This window comes from Polyodon spathula, chromosome 2, assembly GCF_017654505.1.
Source record: "Polyodon spathula isolate WHYD16114869_AA chromosome 2, ASM1765450v1, whole genome shotgun sequence".
In the NCBI taxonomy this organism is placed as follows: domain Eukaryota; kingdom Metazoa; phylum Chordata; class Actinopteri; order Acipenseriformes; family Polyodontidae; genus Polyodon; species Polyodon spathula.
Window position 1 is genome coordinate 86,760,265 of NC_054535.1, and position 13,203 is coordinate 86,773,467.

Here is a 13,203-nt window from a genome sequence, read left to right on the forward strand (position 1 = left end):
ACAAAGGAGACAGCTGCTTCTGCATCCAGCACTCAAAAAGAATATCGTGGACATTTGCAGAGTTTTTTGAGATGCTATAGTAATAAAATAATGACTTGGATCGCATTATTGAGGAGTTTGGTGATAAAATTATTGATCAGGAGAGGATTTATCAGTTTGCACGTCTGTAAAGATGTATGTGAAAAATATAACGAACAAGGGGTAGGGCTTGGCTGTAGATACAGTACTGAGTGTCCTTTAGCGATTCAATCCCTTTAAAACCAGTTTTACTCTGAAAAAAATATATTTTAAACAGAGCGTGTAAAATAAACAGCGTATGTGAAAATAAATTGACTCATCCACACCTAAAATAGCAATTAAGCAACAAGTGTTCTCAACATACTCAATCAATATTCATCATATCTACAGTAATGCATATACATGCTAAAAATAAAGTCCAGTAATTGTCAACAATAACAAGCTGTGTTGGTTGAAGTTGATCATTTCAGATTCTTTTAAAAAATGTAATGTTGTTTTTTTTTTCATTTTAATTTTAAGAACAAAAAGAATTCTGTGTTAACTGGCTATAAATATAGGAAAACACTAAATATTAAACAAAACAAAACACAATAACAAAATAAACTGCACAAGAGCCAAAACAAAAGGGATATACAAACACTCACAGACGTAAATACACAGACAGGACAAGACAGCACGAAACCACACACCTCTCACCAACATCAACTCTAAATCTAACCTTAACCCTAACTCTAACCCTAACTCTCGTGATCACCCTATTTATCTACCTGAGTCTAGAGCCTTAATTAATCATTCCCATGTGTTTTTACAGGAAGGATTTTAAATCTCTCCCTTCCACCCAATATTCCCCACACACACGTACCAGTGCACCAAGCACAAATCAGGGTAGCCAGGAACTAAAGTATTATAGTTGTATGGGGAATTGAATACCCTGTAATATTAAATGCAACACAAAGCCTATCCTTCAACAAGTAAACATAATGATACTTTGTTTCATCATTTAGCTGTCTTGGTATCAGATATATTGATATACATACAGAGAACAATATTTTTGTAAAGACAAATACAACTTTGTTGAATGGATCTTTCAATTCTTTGCTTTTGTTTTATTCTTTAATTTGGAATCTGCAGATCCCGATATAGAAGTTTCTGCCCTTCTTGATATGAAATCATCTCCGGTGCTGTTGCTCAGTTTCACTCCAGTGGCTGAGCTGCAATACAGATTTGTCAAATGACACAGAAATTGAGAGCATGGAGTAGCAGATTTAAGCAATGATTTTATTTTGTCTGCCAGTGGCAAAGCTTTGGTGGCCACTGTACTAGGGTCACAGCACCTTCTAAAGAATGCTACTGTACCCTCTTACTATCTATTCAATTAGAAACCTTGCATCATTTTCAACCCTGACTAATCATTTAATGTTAACATACAGTACAATTAATCATAAGCTATCTCAGAACAATTGCCAGGCACTCATCTCAAAACAAAACTAATACTCTCAAAAAGACCAGTGCTGTTTTTTTTTTTTTTTTTTTGCAACACTACATTGTCTCCCGGAGAAGATCATACCACAGGAAGTCATTTGATAACTGTCTGAAGTAGTTTAAGTTTGAAACATGTGTCTTATTTGAGTGGATGAAACCTGTGACACAAAAACAAACAAACAAAAAGAAAACCCTCTGAAATGAGAGAATAGCAAAACTAAGACATATACAGAAGGAAAATAAAATAACAACATTTTTAGCGTGGTACTAAACATTCTGTAAAATATTGCAATTGACACTGAGAAATTACTGAATGTCCCTTTTATATGGTTCTTTTCAGAGATAATACTGTATTTCACAATTATTTGAAATGACAGGGACTGCATTAAATAGCTTGGTATTACAGTGTGTTATCCAGAATGCAGCATAGGTTTACTTTCACTTGGTTGACCGGTGTTCTCTGCAGTCAGATAATCACATTTCTGTACCGTCAAGTGATTTCATAAGTGATTCACACCACTGGCTCACATTAGATGAGATTGGTTAGCATATTTGGTTTCAGGAGGTGAAATGTTCTGGAGTCTGGAGAAGTGTGTTACATTTCCCATTTCAAATGTGTTACCTGTTTTAATAGAAAATGAGACATTTAAAAAAAAAAACTGATACACTTCTCTTGTAAATTGATTTGTATTTCTTTTCCAATAAGTGAATCCTGGAATGTACAGTATAGCCCTACACATTAAAGCATTAATTATACTTCTTAAGCTGCCTGAAAACAGAGCAGTGTCTCATATTACATTTGATACTCACTCCACAATTAAACAAGTAAGGCTGGGAGGGTGCCTGCTTTTTCCCATCGATGCATCGTTTGGAAGAGCCCCGCTGTAATTGAGTGCGTGTTAGAGAGAGCAGCATTCCAGGGGCGAGGCCTCATTGTAGAGCGGAAGTAATGCACACCAAATACGCTCACCTTTTATTTTTTTTGTTTTGTTTGAACAGTGTATTTTGGTACACTCTGAATTGTAAAGCCCACTGAAAAAGCATCGCCCTTTGAGCGATATTGTAACGGAGGCTGGCGCCGGGATTTGTTTGCTGCTGTCTGCAGAAGCACCCTGATTGGCCCGGGCCTTTCTATTGGACTAGATCCAAATGGGACAATTGCCTAATCTGCATGAATGTTGCAACATTGCAGGGCATGGGGCTATATAAGCGGACTGCTGGCTAACTTGTGTGAGCTGTTTAACCCTAAAAGTAAAATAACCTACAATTTTCAAAGTACTACGTGCTTCTACACTCCTTCGTTTGTAAGCTCGTTACACTATCAGTTCCCAGCTAGCTGAGTGGTGGCGCGTGGTATTGCAGCTCCATGCAACAGCAGTAGTGTGTTTTTGAGTGCTGTAAATAAATAAAACCTGGGTGTCTGATGGCTTTTGCAACCACAGCACTGCAACTCTTGCACTGGATAACCCACACCCCTTTTACAGGCCGTGTCATAATTGAAACAGTGGCAGTATTTACATTTGTCACTGTTTAGATTGTTAAATAAGGCCCAATAGACAGGTAATCATTTCTCATAATTGAGATCCAAATTATATTCCAGGTCATCTGATGTATAACATGCAAAATGATATGTTTTGGCTTCCAGCAAACATTTTTTCATGGCTTTGATTTATTCTGAAGACATATCTATTACATGTTCTGTGAGTTAATTATACAGTAATGCTACCATTCCATAATGATAACATTTTGTTATGTGTTCTGACTGAAGGTTAGACGTGCCCTTTAAATTTAAGGTGTAATTAGATTTGTAACTAAATTCCATGGTACGTTATCCCAGAAGGTATGTTTTATAATATTAGTTTGAACAAATAATGTGTAAGCAAAGCAACATAATACATATTATTAGTACTAGTATTTCAATATTATAGTTCAGTGAACACAAAGTTACAAGTGGAGTGTGAGATGGGTAAAATGCATATTTAATATGAATATTAGAATACATAACATATGAATCCAGGTATAACATCACAATTCTGTCCTGTAAACAAAAATGCTTTCCCGAACTAAACAATTTCCAAACAGATCCCCCATTAGTTTAATCTAATCTTAATTAAATATTTTAAATGATTTCATGGAAGATTCCAAAGCATTGTTTAAAGTAGCACTTTTAAATAATTATTCTAAACAATACATTTGGTCCAGGGCTAGTTTATGTGAAGGTCCAAAATGCTTAGTTACAGGAAGATCAAGATCCGGAGCAACATTTTCACAATGACTCCTAACCCCAAACCCACAAGCAAACACATAGCTACACAAATCTATTTTTGTGTAGCTGTTGTTGGTTTCATAGTTCCTTGCTAGGTTTAAAGGATTTTTTTGAGGAATTGGTTTTTATAGTATACTACTCTCTTTTCAGTAGTCTGTCTTCCTTGATATCTTGTTCATTCTTGAGCTCCATCAAAAACAAGGTCATTGTATAACTAGTCTTATGTGTTTCTCTGGTAACAGACCCAAAGATTGTGTTCCACCATTGCAAAAACAAGGACAACTGTAGCAAACTAAATAGGAGAGAAACCCGACAGGAAAATCAGAAATGGCATCTGCAGAAACAGCAAAAAAAAAAAAGTAACGATTATACTAGCAGAGCTAGTTCAGATACTTAAACATTAATGATTAAATTAACAACCATATAACGTTTTCCTTAAAGAGCGTGACAAGAACTGAAAATTGCAAATAAAATAAATACTGATAGCGGGCTATAACATATGATCAAGCTAAAAAAATTGACAGGTTATAGCAGCTTGATTCCCAAGTCCCTCCACCCCTGAAAAAAAAATTGAGAGGTGAGTGTGAAAAAACAAATGAGGCCCCCTGGTGTCAGGGGAATACGACAGGTAATAATACGACCAAGCCTGGTCGTTCCAAACTGTACAGGTTATTTATTATTCATTAATTTTGTATGTTACAGTAACGTTATGGTACTAATAGAAAAAAAAGACTTAAAAACATGCATATATTGTGTTAGCAAGAAATGAAACAGAACATTTCACTTTTCTTTTTTTTATTAATGTGTTGTTTTTTATGATTATTAGGGCTTCAATATTATAAAAACCGTCAATTTGACAAGCATTTGTGTAGATCTATGGGACGGCCAGAGTCAATATGATGCTCTCGCCAGAATCCCCAGCTAAGACTGGCAGCTTTGCACAACCAGGACTCACCATGCACATCATAAAGCCATGCTTTAACCAGATGAGCCACTCAGGGACCATTTTTCCTTTGTTTTGCCATTGGATCAGCCTACCAACATGACTGCCCTTGCTTGGAATGCATCCACTAACATGACGCTTTTCAATTCCATTTCTGTAGATGTATGTCACATCACTTGGTCAACCTAATTTGCATTGTTATGTCTTCTGAGTTACTGTCTTCTGAGTGAATAAAATCTGAGATGAAGTTTAGGTTTTTGTACTGGTGAAGGATACAGTTGTACTGAGTCCTGTTATCAAAAAATAACAGGATGTGAAATCTCAATGAAAGTCTGTGGTAGAGAGAATCCACTAGTAATTCATGAAAAAACAAAGTGAATAATTCAAAGTACACAAAAAATACATTGCTTTAGCGATTACAATATCCATGTATCTAGCAATTTTTTTCTAAATTTAATAGAAAGCAAATTGCAATGGGAGTGAATTTTCATTTGTGTAGCATGCATGGGGGAAGACAGCAGCAAGGCTTGTAGGTGATGTAATCACATACAAAGACATAAGCCCAATATACACTTCTTGTAAAGGTGCCGACTATCTTGTACAGTGGTATCAGCGATATGCTTCAGTTCGAGAAGTCCTCCGCCTGTGTGTGGATTGCCTCGCTCTGTGTGATGCGCCTGTCTACGTTAACTGAAATCACTACACTTACAGAGCTCAGAAAGTATTTTCAGGTCTGAGTTAGGAATTTAGACATGCTATGATAATTAATCTGTTCTTAAATGTATCTGGAATATTCGACGTATAATTATAATGCTGAAGTGTAGACATGATGGGCGAAAATTGTAGTCAATGGATTTTAGCTGAACTAATTTAACTGGAAACTTGGTTGTATTTGTGGCAATGGGGAATCCGTCCACTAATCAACAAATGGTTCCATGGGGCTTTCATTCATGTCGTTTCTTTTGTTTGACCTCTCCATCATGCGGCGGGGCCGAACAGGGAGACAGATGTCTTTACAGCCTGGAGGAAGGGCTACCCAGAGCCATGGATTCCCAAAGGTTTCCTCCTACCAGTTAGTAGGAAGTTTTTCATGAGTGCTGAGCAGTTCGTATTTAGTTTATGCAGGGTGCATGGCAGGCTGGAGAGGCTGGGCTCTCCCTCAGTGCAGTCATGCTATGGGGGGGCGGGCCTGTGTCTCAGCAGTTACTTTTCAGGTTGTTTCATTAACCATTCATCAGTTTCATTTTATCCAGTCATTCACTCTTTTCTGTCTTTCGGGGGTTGGTCGGCAGTGATCCACTGCAGGTTGTACATAACCATTCATCATATTCATTGTCCAGTCATGGATTGGAGGCGTTGTCTTTTAGAGGGAGGTGGTCCATGCATCTGCAGCACTAGCCTACATGACATTGTTCATGTGTACGCTAGCCGGCCAGCACTGTGGGTAGCTGTCACGCACCCAGGGACAAGGTCTCTGGCCAAATTCATCATCGGCATTGTGGCAGGCTGGTGAGTGGATAGAGGTCCAGAGACAGTCTAGAGTTCAAAAAAATAACTTATTATAAACACAAAAATGAAAGGGCATAAGGGCCAAAACAAAGCAATTTAAACACAAATAAAGCAAAAATACACTCACAAAAATAAAGGTTTCCAGGCTGGGCAATGCCTTCACTGGATTCAGAACATTCAAAAATCAAACACCAAAACACTAACCTGCTTCCTCAGCTCCCTCTTCCTAAATGAGAAGCAGAGGCCTTCTTTTATGTCAGGTGGCTGGGCACTGATTGATCGTTAATTAAACTAATCATCTAATCAACCCCAGCCACCTGAACACAATGAACCCAGGCAGGTAGGGGAATTTAACCCCATCCCTGCCAATTTCTAAAGAGCAGAGCTGTGCTCTGCCACATAACTCCCCCCTTGTACAACCTACACCGGCCGCAATCGGCCAACTCCCCCCCCCCCCCCCCCCCCCCCCCCCCCCCCAGGAGTCCAATTATGTCCCTTGGGTGGGCTGTTATGGTGGGTGGTGGTGGGCGGGGTTGATGTCGGAGCCCCCAAGACTTCTTTGGTTGAGGGGGCTCCGAATCTCCAAGGTAGCACAGCGACAACGGCAGCCCGGCTCCCTCTCGTGTCGGAGGCGGCGATGGCGACAGCGGACCCTTGGGAGGCCTAAAAAACAAAAAGGAGACACCAGCAGCCCCAGCCGATGCGGAGCAGCAGGCGACCCCAGCCGATGCGGATGCGTCATCCCTGAGCGGTGCAAGGCAGGCATCCTTGGGCCATAGCTCCTCCCTCTCTGGCTCTCGGGACAACGGCGGCTCCTCCTCCCTCTCTGGCTCTCGGGACGACGGCGGCTCCTCCTCCCTCTCTGGCTCTGGGAGCTCCTCCTCCCTCTCTGGCTCTCGGGGCGACGGCGGCTCCTCCTCCCTCTCTGGCTCTCGGGGCGACGGCGGCTCCTCCTCCCTCTCTGGCTCTGGGGACGACAGCGGCTCCTCCTCCCTCTCTGGCTCTGGGAGCGATGGCTCACCCCTCTTTATTGGAGTGACTGGGGCATCTCCCATGTCTACCGCCAGGTAATTAACCACCATAAGGGCAACCTCTGGGAAGGAGGCCGGGTGGTGTTGTTCCTCCCACTGTTCCCACCTCTCCCCATCTCAACGCCACAGCGTGTTTATAACTATGGGGAGATCGTGGACGAGGTCTGCCTCAGGGTGCATCAACCAGTCCCAGATCTCCTGGGACGGTGGTGAAGGTAGTGGTGCTGGAAGTAATGGGGTGGCCCCTGATGCCCAGGGTGAACACTGCACCTCTTCCTGGACCTGGTTGTAGGGGCATCCTGCCCAGTTGTGGCCGTCCTCCTCACACCGGCCACACCAGTTTGCCGGTGGCACATCTGGGCAGGACCGCCAACGACGGTCCTCCTTCCCGCACCAGGAACACCATGGGAAGAGGCTGGCCAGGTCCTCCAGCGGTGGCTGCAGCAGCTTACATCTCTTCAGCTGCTGCTTGTCCTGCCTTTGCCGCTGTCTGCTCTTCTTTCCCATGTTTTAAAAAAAAAAAAAAAATTCCACAAAACAAAAAAAAATACTGCTCTGAGCCTCTAGGTGGCGCTATCCCACTTCTGACACCAAATGTGGCAGGCTGGTGAGTGGATAGAGGCCCAGAGACAGTCTGGAGTTCAAAAAAATAACTATTTTATTATAAACACAAAAATGAAAGGGCACAAGGGCCAAAACAAAGCAATTTAAACACAAATAAAGCAAAAATACACTCACAAAAATAAAGGTTTCCAGGCTGGGCAATGCCTTCACTGGATTCAAAACATTCAAAACATTCAAAAATCACAAACACCAAAACACCAACCTGCTTCCTCAGCTCCCTCTTCCTAAATGAGAAGCAGAGGCCTCCTTTTATGTCAGGTGGCTGTGCGCTGATTGATCGTTAATTAAACTAATCATCTAATCAACCCCAGCCACCTGAACACAATGAACCCAGGCAGGTAGGGGAATTTAACCCCATCCCTGCCAATTTCTAAAGAGCAGAGCTGTTCTCTGCCACAGGTATTAATTCATCTGTTCAATTGCAATTCGGTTCATTCACATTGCAGATTCTCCATTCTGAAATCAGTATTTCAGTTTTTGCAGTTTATCTTTTTATTGTGAGGAAATCCAATGTCATTGTTATTAGTACCTTGATAAATTACATGTGCTGATGTGAGTGCATTTGCCCACATCAGCAGAAAAACAGATTTAAAAAAGAAGACCAAAATTGCTGTTCAATGTAAGATTTTAGATGGTTGGAAATGGTTGATTATAAAACTTATGGTTTAGTACGTTACATAATGAAGTTCACTGAATAACAAAAAAATAAGTAAATAAAACAGTCTGTGGATCTTGTCCACTAGAAGTAAATAGTTACTTTCTCCTTTTATTTTCTGTATTTTTTGTTAATATATTTTAAAGACTTTAAATCGTGATTAATTAACTCTCCTAGCTGTGTGCAGAATGATAAAACACCAGATTTTAAAACAACCCAAAGCCAGTGGTAAAACATTGCTTTTCTTTGACCAAATAGATAGTCCTATCACCAGGAAACTGCAAAATCGACACAATAGATTCATCTTTGTTTAAAGTGTACTTTATTATTTACTCTTTGTTTTTGTAATCTTTAGTATGATTCAGGGGGCAGGAGCCAGGGCTCCTCCCTTATGTCCCGCCAGAATATCTGTCAGTTTTCCTGTTTAAACCCAATCACTCCCTGATTCTTCGTCTTGCTCTTTAGTTTGCATTTTGTCAAACAGCTATGCAGACCCCTACTTTTTGTTTCAATTTTTTGCTGTCTGTGCTTGAAAAATCTGATTTCAAAATCTAAATGCTGTACTAATATGGCTTCTGGTAGACCTTTGCAATATCATTATGTAGTTTATCTGACTACATGATGTTACACACATTTTTTGTTTAATTATTTCTCAACTTTTGACCATAGCTATACATCATGTATAGATATATATATATATATATATATATATATATATATATATATATATATATATATATATAATATATATACAGCTCTGGAAAAAATTAAGAGACCACTGCAAAATTATCAGTTTCTCTGGTTTTCCTATTTATAGGTATGTGTTTGGGTAAAATGAACATGTTTGTTTTATTCTATAAACTTTTTCAAGCACAGCTTTCATGCGTCTTGGCATGCTCTCCACCAGTCTTTCACATTGATGTTGGGTGACTTTATGCCACTCCTGGCGCAAAAATTCAAGCAGCTCGGCTTTGTTTGATGGCTTGTGTCCAACCATCTTCCTCTTGATCACATTCCAGAGGTTTTCAATGGGGTTCAGGTCTGGAGATTGGGCTGGCCATGACAGTGTCTTGATCTGGTGGTCCTCCATCCACACCTTGATTGACCTGGCTGTGTGGCATGGAGCATTGTCCTGCTGGAAAAAACCAGTCCTCAGAGTTGGGGAACATTGTCAGAGCAGAAGGAAGCAAGTTTTCTTCCAGGACAACCTTGTACTTGGCTTGATCTACCACGGCAAGAAGACAGCACAAAATGGTGTCGGTGTGGTCGTAAGCCAGTGGATCCGCGACAGCACCACCGAAGTAGCCCGAATCACCGACCGCCTCATGTCCACCAAAATCAGCATGGGAACCAGCACACTGTGTGTTGTGTCATGCTATGCACCGCAGGCTGGCTGCCCAGACGAGGAGAAAGAAAAATTTTGGCACTACCTCGATACACATGTCCAAGCCATCGATGACAGCGAAATTCTTTTCATTGGTGGAGACCTCAATGGGCATGTTGGCCGAGCAAAGGATAATTCTGATCATAACCATGGAGGACAAGGACACGGCAACCGTAATGAAGGCGGCACCCGGATCCTAGAGCACGCGGAAGCCTGGGATCTGGCCATCACCAACACCTTCTTCAAGAAGCGAGAATCACACCTCATCACCTTCTACAGCGGTGGTCAAACATCTCAGATTGACTATTGGATGGTGAGACGACGAGACCTCAAAATGGTCACCGACACCAAAGTGATCCTGTACGACAGCATCGCCCCACAACATCGACTACTGGTGTTGGACGCCAAAGCCCACCTAGTCCAAACCCCGGCGCGACCAACCACCAAGATTGAACGCATCAAATGGTGGAAATTACCAGACCATCGAGCTGTCGTGAAGGCAGCACTAGGACCATTGATGCCCAACCCAAGATCAACAGTCGGTGAAGGTTGGAACGACCTGGCTGAACGCATCAAGACATGCGCCGCAACCACCCCGGGAACCACAAAACCAAACCGGCGCTTTATTGACAAACAGACCTGGTGGTGGAACGACGATGTGCAGCAGGCAACCAAGGCAAAAGAGGATGCCTACAAGACCTGACAGAAGACAAAATGCCCAGACGATCTTGTACGATACCGCACATTGAAATCCACTGCAAAGCGAACCGTGTCGATTGCAAAGGTGGCGCACTACCAGGACCTCTATGACCAACTGGATACGCCTGGTGGAGCAAACAAGATCTACAAAATCGCCCGCGCACGCGACCGCGCCACACAAGACCTAGGACACGTCAACATTAAAGATGAAAATGGGCAGATGCTTCAGAAGCCAAAAGACATCCTCCGGCGCTGGAAGGACTACTTCAAGAAAATATGCAACGAGGAATTCCTGCATTCTCCACTACCAGTAGGCAATACCATTTCCGGCCCAGTAGTCACCATCACAATCGTAGAAGTAACCACTGCCATCAACAAGATGAAAAGTGGCAAAGCAACTGGCCCGGACGACATCCCAGCCGAAGTATGGAAGCTCCTTGGAGCACAAGGAGCAGCATGGCTCGCAGACCTCTTCAACAAGATCATCGAGGAAAAGGCACCCCCGGAAACGTGGCAAACCAGCATCACTGTGCCAATTTGGAAAGGCAAAGACGACATTAAGGACTGCTCCAATTACAGGCTGATCCGGCTGCTGTGCCATACAATGAAGATTTTCGGGCGTGTGCTGGATGCATGGCTAAGAACCATCATCGATATCTCGCCAAACTAATGCGGCTTTGTGAAAAACTGCGGAACAATAGATGCCATACACGCAACTCGCCTACTGATGGAAAGGCACCACGAGAAGAGGAAAACGATCCACATGGCATTTCTCGACCTGGAAAAGGCATTTGACAGGGTACCACATGATCTCATCTGGCTGGTGCTGCAACAGCACCACGTCCCCAAAGCCTATGTCAGCTTGACAAAGCTCCTGTACCAAAAGGCCACTAGCTCAGTACGTTGAGCAGCTGGAACCTCAGACACATTCCCGATCAATGTTGGCGTCCACCAAGGCTCAGCCTTGTTTCCTCTGCTCTTCATACTTTGCATGGATACAGTGACCAAAGATATCCAAACGAGACACCCGTGGACGCTATTGTATGCCGACGATGTTATGATAGCAAGTGAAACACGACATGGCCTCGAACAGCAAGTACAGGAGTGGAAGACGCGCCTTGAACGATTCGGGATGAAACTGAACATCAAGAAGACGGAGTATCTGGAATGTGGTGATCAAACTGATGGCACAATCGCAGCTGGTGGGGTCCAACTTAACAAAGTGACCCAGTTCAAGTACCTAGGCTCATGTGTCAACGCTGCATGGATGAAATGGCGGCAGGTCACTGGAGTACTGTGCAACAAGAAGATCCCTTTGCGGCTAAAATCCAAAGTCTACCGCTCAGTGGTCAGACCAGTGGCTCTATACGGAACTGAATGCTGGCCAACAACAAAGAAACATGAACAGGCACTCCATACAATGGAAATGAAGATGCTATGATGGACCCTCGGCTTGACAGGACTAGACCATGTCGAGAATGAAGAGGTGCGAAAAACACTCAAAGTCGCCCCAATCACTGAGAAAATAAGGGAATCGCGCCTACGATGGTATGGACACGTGCTCCGCAGCAATGACACATCAATGGCAAAGACCGCCCTCGAATATGGAAGACCGCCGGCCCCGTGAATGACCATTTACGCGCTGGCTGGATCAGCTGAAAGGCGACATGTGCCTCGCAAAAGTTACCTGGCGAGACGCCGCAGACCGTACGAAGTGGAGAAATCTGTGCAAACAAGCAGACCCCACATAAGTGGGAAAAATGCGAAGAAGATATATATATATATATATATATATATATATATATATATATATATATATATATATATATATATAATATAAAACATAAGATTATTTTTTTTTAAAAAACATCAAATGCTTCTAAAGTTTTTCTTTTTGCTAGGTTTATTCCTTTACCTTTACATTTACTGATACAATATCCCAACCATTAGGGGCATTGTTACAATATATGCAACTTTCTGTACCTTTTTTCTTTGGCACCCAGCTAAATATCCATGACCTGGGACCTTCTTAATGGGCCTCTATACCTTCCAAGTTTTAACTGTGCATAACTAAGTTAATAAAATGTGTTGGATGGATTTGTTTTTGTATTACACAGCTTTATTTATGTATTTTGTAATTCATTTTCAAGTGATTAATCATATCAGCATATTCATGGTTTATTAGTGGGTGTTTAGGGGTTTCTCTAACTTCAGTTTGTAGTATTAACATTCAGGCTGCATGTCTTCCACCTGTTTATCGTTTGTAACAACAGGTTAAGAGACAGGGGAACCCAGGCATTACAACATCTTATTCTTAGAGATGGCTTTTCCTCACATTAAAATGCCGTAGTGAACAGAGATGATATATTTTAATAGAGAAGACACTTCAACTGATTTTATTTCTGTTGTCATGTGATTTATTTTCAGATTAAAAAAGACGTCAGTGCATAAGGCAAACTAACCATTCTAAAAATGCATACAAAACAATGGTAGATGTGCACATCACCTTTAAGTATTCTGTTATCAAACCTAACAGGTAATTTTGGCTCAAGTAATATAACATGTTGGCAGTTAGCTGTCTGTGAAAGATTT